Source organism: Aethalodelphis obliquidens, unplaced genomic scaffold (assembly GCF_003676395.1).
Source record: "Aethalodelphis obliquidens isolate GAN/ISIS:26980383/991018 unplaced genomic scaffold, ASM367639v1 scaffold22, whole genome shotgun sequence".
Classification (NCBI taxonomy): Eukaryota; Metazoa; Chordata; class Mammalia; order Artiodactyla; family Delphinidae; genus Aethalodelphis; species Aethalodelphis obliquidens.
In genome coordinates, this window is record NW_020837966.1 from 11,209,938 (window position 1) to 11,223,801 (window position 13,864).

At 41.1% G+C, this 13,864-nt stretch overlaps 1 long non-coding RNA gene across 1 annotated transcript in view; it reads right to left on the bottom strand.

The window, feature by feature from the left end:
- Window positions 1-209: 209 nt before the first annotated feature.
- Window positions 210-13,864, bottom strand: part of LOC113628061 (uncharacterized) — a 258,987-nt gene continuing 245,332 nt past the window's right edge. The window contains exon 3 of the long non-coding RNA XR_003435860.1: window positions 210-3,172. This is a non-coding gene — a long non-coding RNA (uncharacterized LOC113628061). The remainder of the gene's footprint in view (window positions 3,173-13,864) is intronic.

A 13,864-nucleotide genomic window follows, 5' to 3' on the forward strand; every position in this document is an offset into this window, starting at 1 on the left:
ACTAAATGTTTAATACTCATTTAATTCTTTCAATATCACTTTTAAGCAAGTACACTTATTATTCCCATCATACAGATGATAAAAAGGAGGCACGCTAGCCCCAGTTGTATAAGTTGTCCAAGCTGTCCAAGGTCCCACATGGAAAAAATGGTAGCCCAGGTTTTTGAACCCTGGTAGCCTGATCCCAAAACCTGTGACCACAGCTCAAACCAATAGATAAGGGTGAAAGCGGGCTCAAGCACAGGCACAAAGATAGATTAGAGGAGGGCATGATTAATTTTATCTGGAGGGACCAGAGAGGCTTCCTAGAGGAGGTGATGTAATAAGTGGGTTTTGAAAGGTGAATGGGTGTTTATCAGGCAACCACAAACTTCATGTGCCCAAAACAAAGACGCAATTTTACTCACTGACCTCTAAAATTTAACTTCAAACTATCATAGCATATATGTGCAAACCAAAGGATAAGATGCTAGAAGTAAAAATAAATTTCAACATTGAAACAACTTATAGTGCCTTCCTAAAAGGATTAACCCTCTTCAGTCCTTAGGGATGTACTTAGACATTAGAAGATGCATAACAATGTTTTGCCAAACACACAACATCACAGAGAAATGCTAGTTCTTATTATGTAATTTTATATGGCACGTTGATTGCGTTATTGGCCTCAATTTTTTTAACCCTCTCTTGTAGCCTCAACTTTTGCCACTTGACTGCAATTCCTTTCACCAAAGAGGCAGAATCTACTTCCTCACCCTGGAGCCTGGGCTGTCTTAGGTACTTGCTTTAGCCATGGGAATGTTAGCAGACAGGACACAACAGATGCTTAAAAAGGCACTTGAAAAAAAAAAGGGGGAAATATAAGACGTATTTTGAAAAAAATGATGAGGGAATAAAAAGCACTTGGGCATTTTTGCTTGTGCTTGCTCTTCTCCCATCCGGAGACCATGCCTAGGATAGCCTGGAGGACAAAAATCATTTGGAGCAGAGCAGAGCCCCTGGCCCCTTTGTTTCAGCCAAGGCTACCCTGAGGTAGCCCACAGTCAGCTGACCTTAGACATGTGAATGAGATTGAGTCCAGCTCAGATCAGCCAAGCCCAGCCTGATCGACGGTACCCTGCAGACTCAGGAGTTAAATCAATGCTTCTTATTGTAGGCTGCTGAGTTTCCATCTGAATTTTCTCTGTCTATAGATAGTTTGAGGGTTACAGTAACTGACCTTGCAGTTACCCCAGGGGAAAACATGAAATATCCTACTACTCTCAGGGAAGTGATGTTGCTATGTCAAATTCACCTAGTTATGTAGCATCACCATGGCAAACTGATAACTGATACAGTGTATAAGACCATTTCATAACAGCAGCAACACGGATAACTCCTGGAAGTCAGTCTTCTATTTATTTTATGTTCCAAATAAAAGCGGAAGCAACAGGCATATGGTACATACGTTTTAGACAAAAAACCCAACAGCAATCTGGCTTCTTTGACAGTAGTAGAATATTTCATGCTTTTCCCTGGGGAACTGCAGGGTGAGCTATGTAACCCATCACTTGTCAAGTAAAATCACGAACTATTTTTACACAGGAATAGCCAGCAGCTAACTTAAATGCCTTTTGGAACCAATAGGTAGAAAGAGGTGGGTATGTTATAATTCAGGGTTTGTTTTTTTTTCATTGTTCTTTAAGGAGTTTTAAACCAAAGTTATTTTTGAAAAAGCCTTTAAACTTCAGACAGGGAGGAATTGAAATTACAATATTAGGAACGTTCTTGAATGTTTTGTAGTCCAAGTTTTTCAGATGCCTTTGCGTATGGGAAGAGATGAACCAACATTAATTTCAAGAACATATTATTTCACTCGTTCCTAATTGTAATTCTATACATGCTCAACATAGAAAATGGGGAAAATAAAAGAAAGCAAGTAAAAATGTTTCCATCATTAAAATACAGTCATTGTCAATCATTGGTATTTTAGATGTATTTTTATCGTATTTTATTTTAATAATGGTAGCACACTTTCTGGCTCAGTGCTGGGAATTTTACATTCATTTCTTCCTTTAACTGTCACAACCCAGTGAGTTGATATTACCTCCATTTTTTCAGGTAAGGAAATTGAGAATATAATGAGAGGAATGTGGCTGACATATTAGCCCCCCCTGCTGATATACAAATTCAGCACTCCTGTTCAGGAGGCCCGCAGTTATTTTTCCTTTATTTAACCTTTAATTATGGAAAAATCAAACATATATAAAAGTAGAGCAAAAAGTCTCTATACACCCATCACCTAGCTTCAGCAATTATCAGTGCACATCAGTCTTGTTTCATTAACTGCACCCACTTTTTGCTCATGTCTTTTGGCTCCAGGTTTCCATTTGGACTTCTCTGTCTATAGATCACTTGAGGTTAACTCACCCTGCAGATCCTCAAGGGCAAACTTGAAATAGTCCCATACTTTTAAAGAGGCAAGTTTGCTCTGTTAATTTTGCTGAAGAAAGAAAATTTGCCTGGTGCCTGTTATAGTGGGCTTGGCCCTGGTTACAGGGAAGCACAAGATCCCAGGTAGCTAAACATATAGACCCTGTCCTGAGATGTACACCCCTACCCACACAATAGGAAGGAACAGGATGCTACACAGTTTGCAAAGCACCGACCTAAGTTTTATCATAAGTGATGGAACGTCCCTCTTTGAGAAAATTGCTCTGCTTTGGGCATTGTTTCTCTGGCTCCCAGAGAAAGCCTTCGAAATGTCAAACTGTCCTTCCCACCTAAAGTCCAGGCCCTTCTTCACCAGTTGGCCTGGCATGCTTGGCTGTGCCACCATCATTGACCCTGAAATGTATAAGTGGTTAATATTCATGAGGACTTCTACCACTGGAGTCTATAGAGGCATATGGAAACCACAGCCTCTGTTCTCAGCAAGTTTGCACCAAAGCATCTGAGTCTATTTACTCACCATTTCCTGATGTTTTGACATTTCCTTGATGATTTGCCTCATGAATGAATGCCTCATGACACATTTGAGATCGGAAGTGACATCCCAGTGAGCCAAAGGTTGGCTTCTCCTGTTGCCATGGGCCATCCCCGCTCATTTTTGCACAGAATAAATGTTGCACTCGAGGCAAAATAAAAGAGGTGGCTGTACTTAATGTCTTCAATTTCTGTCTCTTATGCCTGGTCTCTGTAGAAGAGAAAGGAAAACAGAATGGCCACAGAGCTCTACAGCAATTACTTTGGTATGATAACATTCGTCGCTCCAGTATTGTGAAATAAGAATGAAGACATTATTATTATCATACTTTTTGTGTGTGTGTGTGTGGTACATGGGCCTCTCACTGTTGTGGCCTCTCCCGTTGCGGAGCACAGGCTCCGGACGTGCAGGCCCAGCGGCCATGGCTCATGGGCCCAGCCGCTCCGCGGCATGTGGGATCTTCCCGGACCGGGGCACGAACCCGTGTCTCCTGCATCGGCAGGAGGACTCTCAACCACTGCGTCACCAGGGAAGCCCCTATCATACTTTTTTTGTGATTTGAAAAGTAAAATGTGTTCACTGTCAATACAATGCAAAAAATGTAAAAAGTATAAAATCTGAAAAGCAAATCTACCTCTCTCAACTCACTCCCAGCCCTATTTGCTTACTTCTCCTCCTTCAAAGTGACTGCTGTTCATTTGGTATGCATATTTCTAGGCATTTTTCAATGCTTTGATATATATATATATATATATCAAAGTATATATATATATACACTGTAAATATATATATATATATATACACATAGTGTAAAGGAAACATATATGAACACATCCACTCACATATGTATGCCGTTCTTTTTGCATACTGTATTAAATCTAAGATGCCACTGATTATACAATCTGTCGTTATTGTATATAACACCATCAAGACTGTTGCCTGGCCAGTAGCAACTGTAAGACACCATCCGTTATAAGACATAATGATGTGAAAATGTGAAAAATGCACATTTTAAAATCAATGAAATATGGCAACGTTTTGCATTTTATTTTTTCAATTAATAGTGAAGCACAGTTATAGTCTCACGTCAGTGCAAATGGATCCACTTCTCTTTAAATGGTTGCATATTATAACATAGTTAACTCTCCCACAATTTTTTGAACATTTACTGAATATTTCCCACATAGTGCTAAACATTTAGATTGCTTCCAAACTTACTATTAAAAAATAACACTGGATGAATATACGTCAGCATAAACCTTTGCATACTTATATGAACATTTTATAGAACATATTCCTAGTAGTATAACTGCTGGGTCAGAAGTTATAAGCCAGTAAAATGTTTACAGGTACTGAGAAAATAGAATCTGGTGATCTGAATGCCTGTTTTCCACTGGAGAACACTGGTTCTGAGGACCCAAGTGCCTCACTCAGGCTCATGTGGTTGCTAAGAGACGGAAGAGTTTGCCAATTGTTTTTGCACTAGGACAGTACTCTCAAGCCCACACTCTCCCTCCTTTGTCTTTTCTACTATGGATTCATCTTTGACAGAACATAAAATGATCAGTAAGTTTAACTAGTAGGCATTTCAGTCCTTGGAGAGAGGCATTCTGTTTTTTTCAAGGCTCTGAGAGTGACCTTTATGGGAACAGCTGTGCAGTTTGTGGGCATTTAATGACCTGTGATGGCAAAGACACCTAAATTATTTGTACATGCTTTTGAGCAATCAGATTCAGAGCTGATTGGTCCAGGTCAGTAAAAGCTGTTTCCATTTTGTGGGACGAAAGGAAAAGAAGGCGTTGGGGGATTCTTGGTTTTGTGGAATGGTGTGATGACTTGTGAATTGCATTGAATTAGACCGTCCAGATTTGGTGAACTGTTCCAATTTTGTAGTCCTTAAAACGTATCCTCCTCAGCTTTTCACATTCCTCTCTCCACTCATCAGGAAGAATAAACAGTGTGGACCTGGTCACATCAAACCAAGCAAATTTCTGCTGTAATTACACTCAGGCAACGTTGAATGGAAATAAAAGTTTATTTGAAAACTCATATAATTATTCTGGTTGATAGTCAACACTATGCAAGTCTCTTAAAGTGGTGCTTCTCAAATGTTATGAGCATATGAATCCCTGGGGCTCTTATTAATTCTAGAATTTAGATTCTAATTTAGCAGGCCTGGGCTGGGGCTCACACTGCATTTCTGGCCCAGGTGATGCCTGTGCTGCCAGTCCACAGACACTACTTTTGAGGAACAAGGTCCTGGACGAGCAGTCAGCAAACTAGAGCCAGTGGGCCAAATCCGGCCCTCTACCAGTTCGGTAAATAAACGTTTATTGAAGCACAGCCACGCCCATTTGCTCATGTGTTGTCTATGGCTGCTTTCCCACTGCAATGGCAGGGCCAAGAGACCTTACGGCCTGCAAAGCCTGAAATATTTACTGTCTGGCCTTTTACAGAAAAACTTTGCTGCCACCACCCTATACGATTCCTCTGATACTGAATACTTGGTCCTCAGGAAATTATTAAATGATCTGTTTAATTAGGCACTAAACAATGTGCTAAAAGGATACAGTCATGAACAAGATACAGTCCCTATTTCCATGGAGCTTATATTTATTTTCTTCCTCAATATGTGAGCAAGTGACTACATTCTCTAAGGCTCAGTTTTCTCATCTATAAAATGGGGATAAAAATGCCTAATGCTTAGGGTTGACGTAAGCAGAGCGACAGGTACATTGTACATACTCAGAAAAGGTTAACTATTATTGTATTCTTTTTATTATTTTTCTTACTCTCCAGATTTCTGGACAATGAACATCTTCCTTACTGTGTGTGTGTGTGTGTGTGTGTGTGTGTGTGTGTGTGTGTGTGTGTGTGTGTGTGTGTGTGTGTGTGTGTGTTTCCTTCCAGGCTATTCAGAAAGAACTGGCCCTGAAAGTGACTTTTTCTTAAACTTTCAAAGAAAGGTTTATCATTTCAATCATAGCTTCTGACATGGAAACCTCTCTTTGATTCTGAGACCAAAGCAGCAACAGTGTCCTTGGTTCCCAGAAGGAGCCTTTCTCTGTTTCTCTAGTTGCTGAATTTGCCATCAATGAGGTGCTAATGGTGGCATGGCCCCTGCTGGGAAAGGGTGGAGGAAACAGCAGGAGGGCTGTGCCCTCTCAGTGAGAAGGACAGCCTTTGATGGGATTAGCTAACAACCCCCTGTGGGAGCCACAGACAGCTAAGAGCTAAGCTGAAATTTTAATTTGTTATTTATTTGATTTCAAAGAAAGCCTGGATGAACATTGAAAATCTGCATGCATGTTTATGTTATGTTGTGTGTCAACTGAGTATTTAATAGATTATAAATTCTTCATGTTCGGGAATGACACATGCCTTAATTTTGTTTCCTAAGACACAGATCTCGAAGCAAAGATTCGAGTGTCAGTAGTTTATTAGGGGTTGAGGAAATCAGTAGAGCAGCGAGGAAACAAGAGAGGGAAGAGAAGGCAGTGACATCTTGTGTTGTCATGACGTAGGTAGCATCTACCTACCACTAGAGAGCTCCTGGAGTTGAGTCCTGCTGTGGAACTCTGAGGAATCGTGTAGAAAATATGCCTCACATAGACATATATACACTACCAAACGTAAGGTAGATAGCTAGTGGGAAGCAGCCACATAGCACAGGGAGATCAGCTCGGTGCTTTGTGACCGCCTGGATGGGTGGGATACGTAGGGTGGGAGGGAGGGAGACGCAAGAGGGAAGAGATATGGGAACATATATATATATATATATATATATAACGGATTCATTTTGTTGTAAAGCAGAAACTAACACACCATTGTAAAGCAATTATACTCCAATAAAGATGTTAAAACATATTCACAAAATAAAAAGAAAAGAAAAGAAAATGTGCCTCAGAAGGATCCCACTGAGAACTGTGGGTACTGGTGACTTTATACACCAACTACCATCACTCAGTCATTGGTCCAGGGTTCCCATAGGGGTGTCTGTTAATTTTAGGTATTTCTGACTAAAGAGAGGCCACGACTGTCCACTGGAACCAGGCAGGGGACTGAGTGGTGAGGCCCACATGGTAGACACAGAGCACTGAGACCCTCTGGATGGCTTAGCTGTTTCTACTTCCCATTCCTGCAGTGTGCACAAACTAGGTGCTTATTAACCATTAACTGTTGTATTCTGGATGAATCTAGACATAAAAACCAAACTGGGGGCTGGGGGAGGGGAAGAACAGGGTTAAAACTGCTTAAGTGAATTTAATCACTTGTGGGAAAGTGAATGACAGAGAATGCTTCATTCTATAAAGATTCTGAAGACAAAGAATAAAGTTACCTTGATGTTGATGGGGTTCTGGACATGCCACCCCCAAATATGGTACCTTGGCCTATGGAATATTATAAGATGAAGGAGTTTGAGAAAATGGCAGCAGTAGGAAGGTCACTCTGACCTTCCCCCTCCTGAAGTAGGTCATAAAACACTTCCATGAGGGATGCCCCCCTACCCCCGAAGGAAATGAGCATTCTCATCTCCTTAGACAAAGGGATGCCAAGAAGAATCAGAACAGGTCTTGCTAAGTTTCGCCCAGGTTACTCCACTTACTTCTTACTCTCTGACCTATCGTATTTCTCCACAATGGTCCACTCTTCATAAAACCTAGCAGAAAGATCTCAGGTTGAACTGTTTCTTCAGGTCTTCATTTCATTTTGAAGGCTCCCATGTCCATGTAAAACATATAAAATAAACGTGTCTGCATTTTTCCCATCAATCTGTCTTTGTCAGTTTAATTTTCCAACCCACCTAGGAACTCTCAGAAGGTTGTGGAAAGCTTTTTCCTCCCCTCCAATGCTCTAGGTATAAGAAAGAGAAGCTAACAAGCTAATGAAACAAATAAATTGAAGTTCTAATGCCTCACACTTCTCCAAGTCAAGCAAATTTCTCCCCCCACCCCCAGGGAAAATGCCATCCCGGGAGTTTTGTTAGACATTAAAGATGACCGTCAACAGATGATACCAAAAAATGATACAAAAGTGATCAGGGATTGTGTCAGGGACAAGAATTTTAAAGGAGTGTCAAGCATTGGGTTCTCAGGAAGTAGCTGTTGAGACAGAAGTCATCATGCAGGAGGTTTATCTAAGGAGCAACCTTGTGATCAACGCTTGTGGAAGGGAGAGGAATAAAGCAGGATTAAGCAGAGAGAGAAACTGAGCCGCAAAGCAGGCCCAGCAACAGCTTCCACAAAACGTCCAAGGAGCTCCAGGGCCAGAAAGGCCCTAATGAGGTGTCTCAGGTAGGGCTAAGGTGGCCAGGTTGTTATACTCCGGGCCATCTCTTTTTATATTGGCCTTTGGATATGGGCTACCCCAGAAAAAGGAGGTGACCCCTATAGCCAAGGCCATCTTTGAAGGGACTGACAGCTGAAGGCTGTGTGCTGACCCCCCCCTCCTGGCAGCTGGGGCAATGAGTCCTTCACTGAAGGGAGAGCTGGGGGGTGCAGCAGGGGCCCTCACGTTGAACACTCTAAGGCTATCTCCTCCCCCCAACGCAGGCTTTTAAGATTCTCTACCTTGAACCATCAGGGCTGCATGATTTAAATTTGGATGTGATTCCCATGCTCCACAGCCCTTTAGTTCCTTTGGAACCTGCTGTGCCTGCACCATTATTTGGTGCTGTAGGATTATATTACAGATCCATTGGAGGATCACTTTATTACACATTACAGTAGACCACCTGTGATGCGGAGCAAACAGGTACCTAAAATCTGCCACGCTTGCCATCCAAGTCCTGATATTCCGATTTCTACAGTCTTAGTTACACCCTCTTGGGCTGTCGTGAAGGGTCTGAGTGGATGTTCTGTGTTGAGACACCGCATCCTCTATAATCCAGATCATAAACACTCAGTTCAGTTTTCATTTTCCTGGAATTTGGAGTAGCTGGGAGATTGTGTTAGTAATTATTGTGAGTTCTATGGAGTTAGGTACATAGTCTCATATCACTGGTTGTACCAGGTGGAAAGTGTTTCCTCCTCTTCCATTTTTTGGAAGCATTTGTGATGAATTGTTATTGGTTCTTTTTTAAATTTTTCGAAGAATCCAGCAGTAAAGCCATCTTGGCCTGGGCTGCTTTTTTGAGGAAGTTTTACAGTTACTAACTCAATCTCTTGTTATGTGTCTATTCAAATTTTCCATTTATTTTTGAGTGAGTCTTTTTCAGTAGTTTGTATCTTTCTAGGAATTTGTCCATTTCACTTAGGTTATCTGATTTGTTTTTTTTAATACTATTTCTTTACAATTCTTTTTACTTCTATAAAGATGTCTCCTCTTGCATTTCTGATTTTCATAATTTGAATTATTTTTCTTGGTCAATTCCCAGGGTTTAGGTTAGAAAGAGTAGGATCTTTGGTGCTACACTGATCTAGTTTGATCTAAACTGATCTAGGTCCAAATTCTATTTTTTTTTTTTTTTTACTATGTAATCACCACCCCCACCCCAAATCTGTTTTTAATCTATAAAATGGAGACAATTCAATCTATTCATTCTTTTAACAAATACATAAGGAACACCTATAATGTGCCAGGCACTGTTTATGGCTGTGGGGTGTAACAGTGAAAGAAACAAAATCCTTTCCACATGGAGCTCACATTTTGCCTTTTTGTGAAGTTTAAATATGATAATATTATAGAGTTACTGGCATATGGTAAATGCCCAGTGAGTGATGGCTATTGCAACTGTATCTTTTCCTCTATCTTTTCCTCTTGTGTGCTGTTGGATGCCAAGTCGGACTCTCTAGGGAAAGGCCTTGGATGGTTTGTGTTACTTTCTTGCAGGCTAGCCTTTCTCACACCTCATCATAATCAATTCTTCTCAAATACAAACACTGTAGCAGCAATTTCCTTTTATGTCTAACTTCTAATTATCTATAAACACATGCTATTATAAGATGATTCTCCTCCTTTGATTATATAATATCAAACATTTAGGTAGTCAAAACCCTACTTGACTACCCTGCTTGCTGCATTGAAACCCAAGTAGCATAGAGCTGTGGTAGAATCATCTACAGACATGTTAATCTGCATGGTTTTCCCATACATTTTTCTTTTCCCTTCCCTCACTCAAGTAGGTACCAAGGCTTGCTCTCTTGCCTCTGGGAACACTAGCAGCAAAAAAGAAAGGAGAGGGACAGTTCCCTTTTGGACTCTGGATCTCAAAAGTCTATGTCCACTTAATAGATGATACTAGATCTCTTTCTGGCAGGGAGAGAAGAGGGAGAGGAGCCTCTATGGGAAACAGGAGTAGAAAGGAAGAAAATGCTTACTTTGGATTAAAAAACAGATTTTTTGAGACAGAGCTGTGTGTGTGTGTGTGTGTGTATGTGTGCGCGCGCGCCTGCCCTAAGCAGTAGAGATTTGAGCTGTCCCTGGAAGCGGCCTTGGAAGATGTCCCGACTGCCAAGAGGAATGAGCGCTTGGGGTCGTTGGAGACCTCAGCAGCCCCAGCCTTCCCAAAGACCCTAGGTGTGGCCTTGAGGAACTGCTGCCATCAGAACTGGGGGGATGGTGTGGGCTGCAGGCACCATGGACTCTCAGTGCTAACTAGGACAGGTTAAAGTTCATGATCAGAGAAGCTTTCCTGAGGTTGTGATGCTACACAGCCTCTAGTATGTCCATCATGTCTAGGAAGGAAACTCTCTAATAGCTCATTCTCTGCCAGTTAGCCAGGAGGTGTGGACTCTGAATTAGGAGCAAGTGGATTGAAGGAAGATAAAGAAAAGAGGGATTTTGTTTTGTTTTGTTTGTTTTACGGTAACACACACTCTCTCTCTCTCTCTTTTGTGCAGCTAAGCTCATGAACTGAAAATCATACTCTATCTTCATTTGCCACAGGACAGGAACTAGTTAAAACTCAGGACCTCTGGCTCTGTCTATTTAGCCTATTTACTCCTCTTCTGAGAATCCACAGCTGGGAAGTGTGGGAAATTCTCTAGCTGTTTGATTCTGTGCTCCAGGTCTTTCCTGAGTCAGTTGGCTTTCATAAATACAGACTGATCCAAAATGGGAAAGGGACGGAGAAACCTAGCACAAACCACGATTCATACACAACCCTGAACAAAACAGTAGCTGAGTGATTTCCCTGGAACTCACAGGAGAGTGACAAGGCAATGAGGGGCATGTTTACTGTAACACATGGCCAGGGGACATTCCAAACTCAAGAGCATTTCAAATCTACACAGCACAGACTGTGGGCTCATTGAGGGCAGGCACTGTCTTCTACTAGTTCCTCCCTGTGGCTTGCACAGTGACTGGCATAGAGCAGACACTTAATATATAGTAATTAAAACATCTCGTTGTTGAGAGTCTACTATGTTCCCGAAATTGCCCTAGACATTGGGGAAAATATTACCTCATTTAATTCTCAGTGCAACCCTGTGAGGTAAGTTGCTCAAAACCTCAATGTTAATAAGTGGAAAGATTCCAGTTCTGGTCTGGAATCTTTTTTTTTTTAATTTTTATTTTATATTGGAGTGTAGTTGATTAACAATGTTGTGTTAGTTACAGGTATACAGCAAAGTGATTGTTATACCCATACAAGTATCCAGATATGTTAAAAAAAAAAAAAGAATGGATACTGTTTTTTAACATTTTTGAGTCTCTTGGTAAATGTTAGTTGTAATAAATTAATCATTTGGGTTTTAATTTGCAATATTAGGGAATCAATAAGGGAGTATTTCCATTCTCCCCTTAATCATCCTTTCAATCATTCATCCATTCAGTGAAAAAATATATACTGAGTTTTACATGCCAGATCCTTGCCCCTCAAAATTACTTTGCACATCAGCAGGAAATTTATAGAACTCAGTCGGGTAAGAAAAACGATAGTCAAGTTCTAAAAATATCTGGTTGTCTCATGAGCTGCTTGTTGAGGCTGCCTGGGCTGGTGGACAGGTTTTAAGATTTGGAATCATAAGACCGGGTTAAAATATTGGGTTAATCATATCCTAGATTACTAGCTAGTTTTTGTTTTGGGCAAGTTAGTTATTCTCTCTGTGTCTCAATATTCTCATCTGTACGATGGGAATAATATCCACATGTGATGAACTTGTGAGGTAATGCATGGTATAGCAATTTGTTAACAAAACCTAAACACATGTGACCTTCACTGTAATCGTTATTGTTGTGTATAAGAAGAGGTTTAAATATACACATTCACACATGGTAGATTTACTATGGGAAAAATTGGATTGGGGGGCATATGGTCACTTTGGAATTTGATAGAAGTTGATACACCTCAGAAATGTTTTTGCTACATCTGAAGAGATACAGAAAGCGACCAGAATAGGAAGGCCACGTACCGTTGTGCATTTTGGGGCTGCACAAAATCATCCGGGAGACAGACCAGGTGGGCTAAAATACAAGCTATGCTTATGGCGGGGAGGGTCTATGTCGGCCCAAAGGAAGAGGTGCCTTTTTGCTTTTTGTAATTTTTCCACCAGAGTGGTCTCCTGTTTGCATTCACACACATCTGGGAGAATTTTTTTGTAATATGTTCAACATCTTCCCTAAAATCAAATCCTGTGGCAAGGACTTGGAAACAAGTAGTTGATTTGGGAGGAGACACCAGAAAGCACAGTGAAAAAGAAAGAGTGATACAGGGAGGGGAAAAGTCAGTAGAGTTTACATTAGTAAGCTGCTTCACACTGTTGGCAACTAGAGCTCAATTCCTCTGAGGACCCTCTGAGGAAAATTTGTACAAATTGTCAATCAAAGAATGGGAGACTGGGGCCCTTCTGACTTTCACCCTCCACTGGTTGATGATTATGCCTCAGACACAAATGACCCCACATTTTGGGGCCATTTCTCCTTCTGAGGCAGAAAAGTGGATAGACTTCCCCAGGCATGTGTGCTTAAGGTGGGATATTGGGCATATGCATGGAACTGTCCATCACAGAGGTTCTGAAGTTGGGTGGGCTTAGGGGATGTGTTGCAGGGCACAGCTGTAGGCTGGAAGTTTTTCTGAGAGCACTCTGGCAGAAGTGGGTTTGAGGAAAGAGCATGCTAAACAGAGGTCCTCAGAGTTTACACAAACCTGGGCAAGAGCTGATCTTGTTCAGCTCTCATTTTCATTCCATTTTCCTTCCCCTCAGTCTCCTTGTGCCCATGAATCACACAGAGCCTGGAGTCCACTCCTTCCCCTCTTCCCTTAAATAGCTGTTTGGGCAGCAAGGCATATGACTGGATACAGAGGACATTTAAAACGATAACTTGGCTATTCACAGAGGAATGCAGACCGGCTGACTCATCAAGCTGCTTAAGTGCCACAGCAAAACATATCTACCAACGATCACGGTCTCCAAGGGCTCTAAAGCATCTCTCTTTCTCTCTATTTCTCTTCATCCCTGCTTTATTTCATTAACATATGTTAATGGGAGTGAAATTATTATCTAAATAATCATAATCATTTTAAATTAATTGAGATATTTATTCATTCAAAAATATTAAACATGTATTGAGTGCCAGCCCCATGCCAAGCTCTAGACAAGGCACTGAAAATACAGGAGTGAACAAGTTTCAAGATTTCTACCTTCATGGAGTTTACATTCTAGTGGGGAATAAACACAGAATGAGAAGAATATACTAAAGGAAAGAAACAGGATGATGGGATACAGAGTTCCTGGGAGGGAGCTACTTTAGATTAGGTGGTCAGGGGAGGCCACTTCAGAGTTGTTAACTGACTTGAGACATAAATGACAAGAACAAACTTCTTAATTAAGCAGGGAGAAATAGAAGTTAAAAGGCCCTAAGTAGGAAGGAGGGTCTGAAAGGAGGCAATGTGCTTTTAGGGATTTTAGAACAGTAGTTAATTGGGTGGGCTCTGGAGCCAGAATTCACCACTCTGTAATC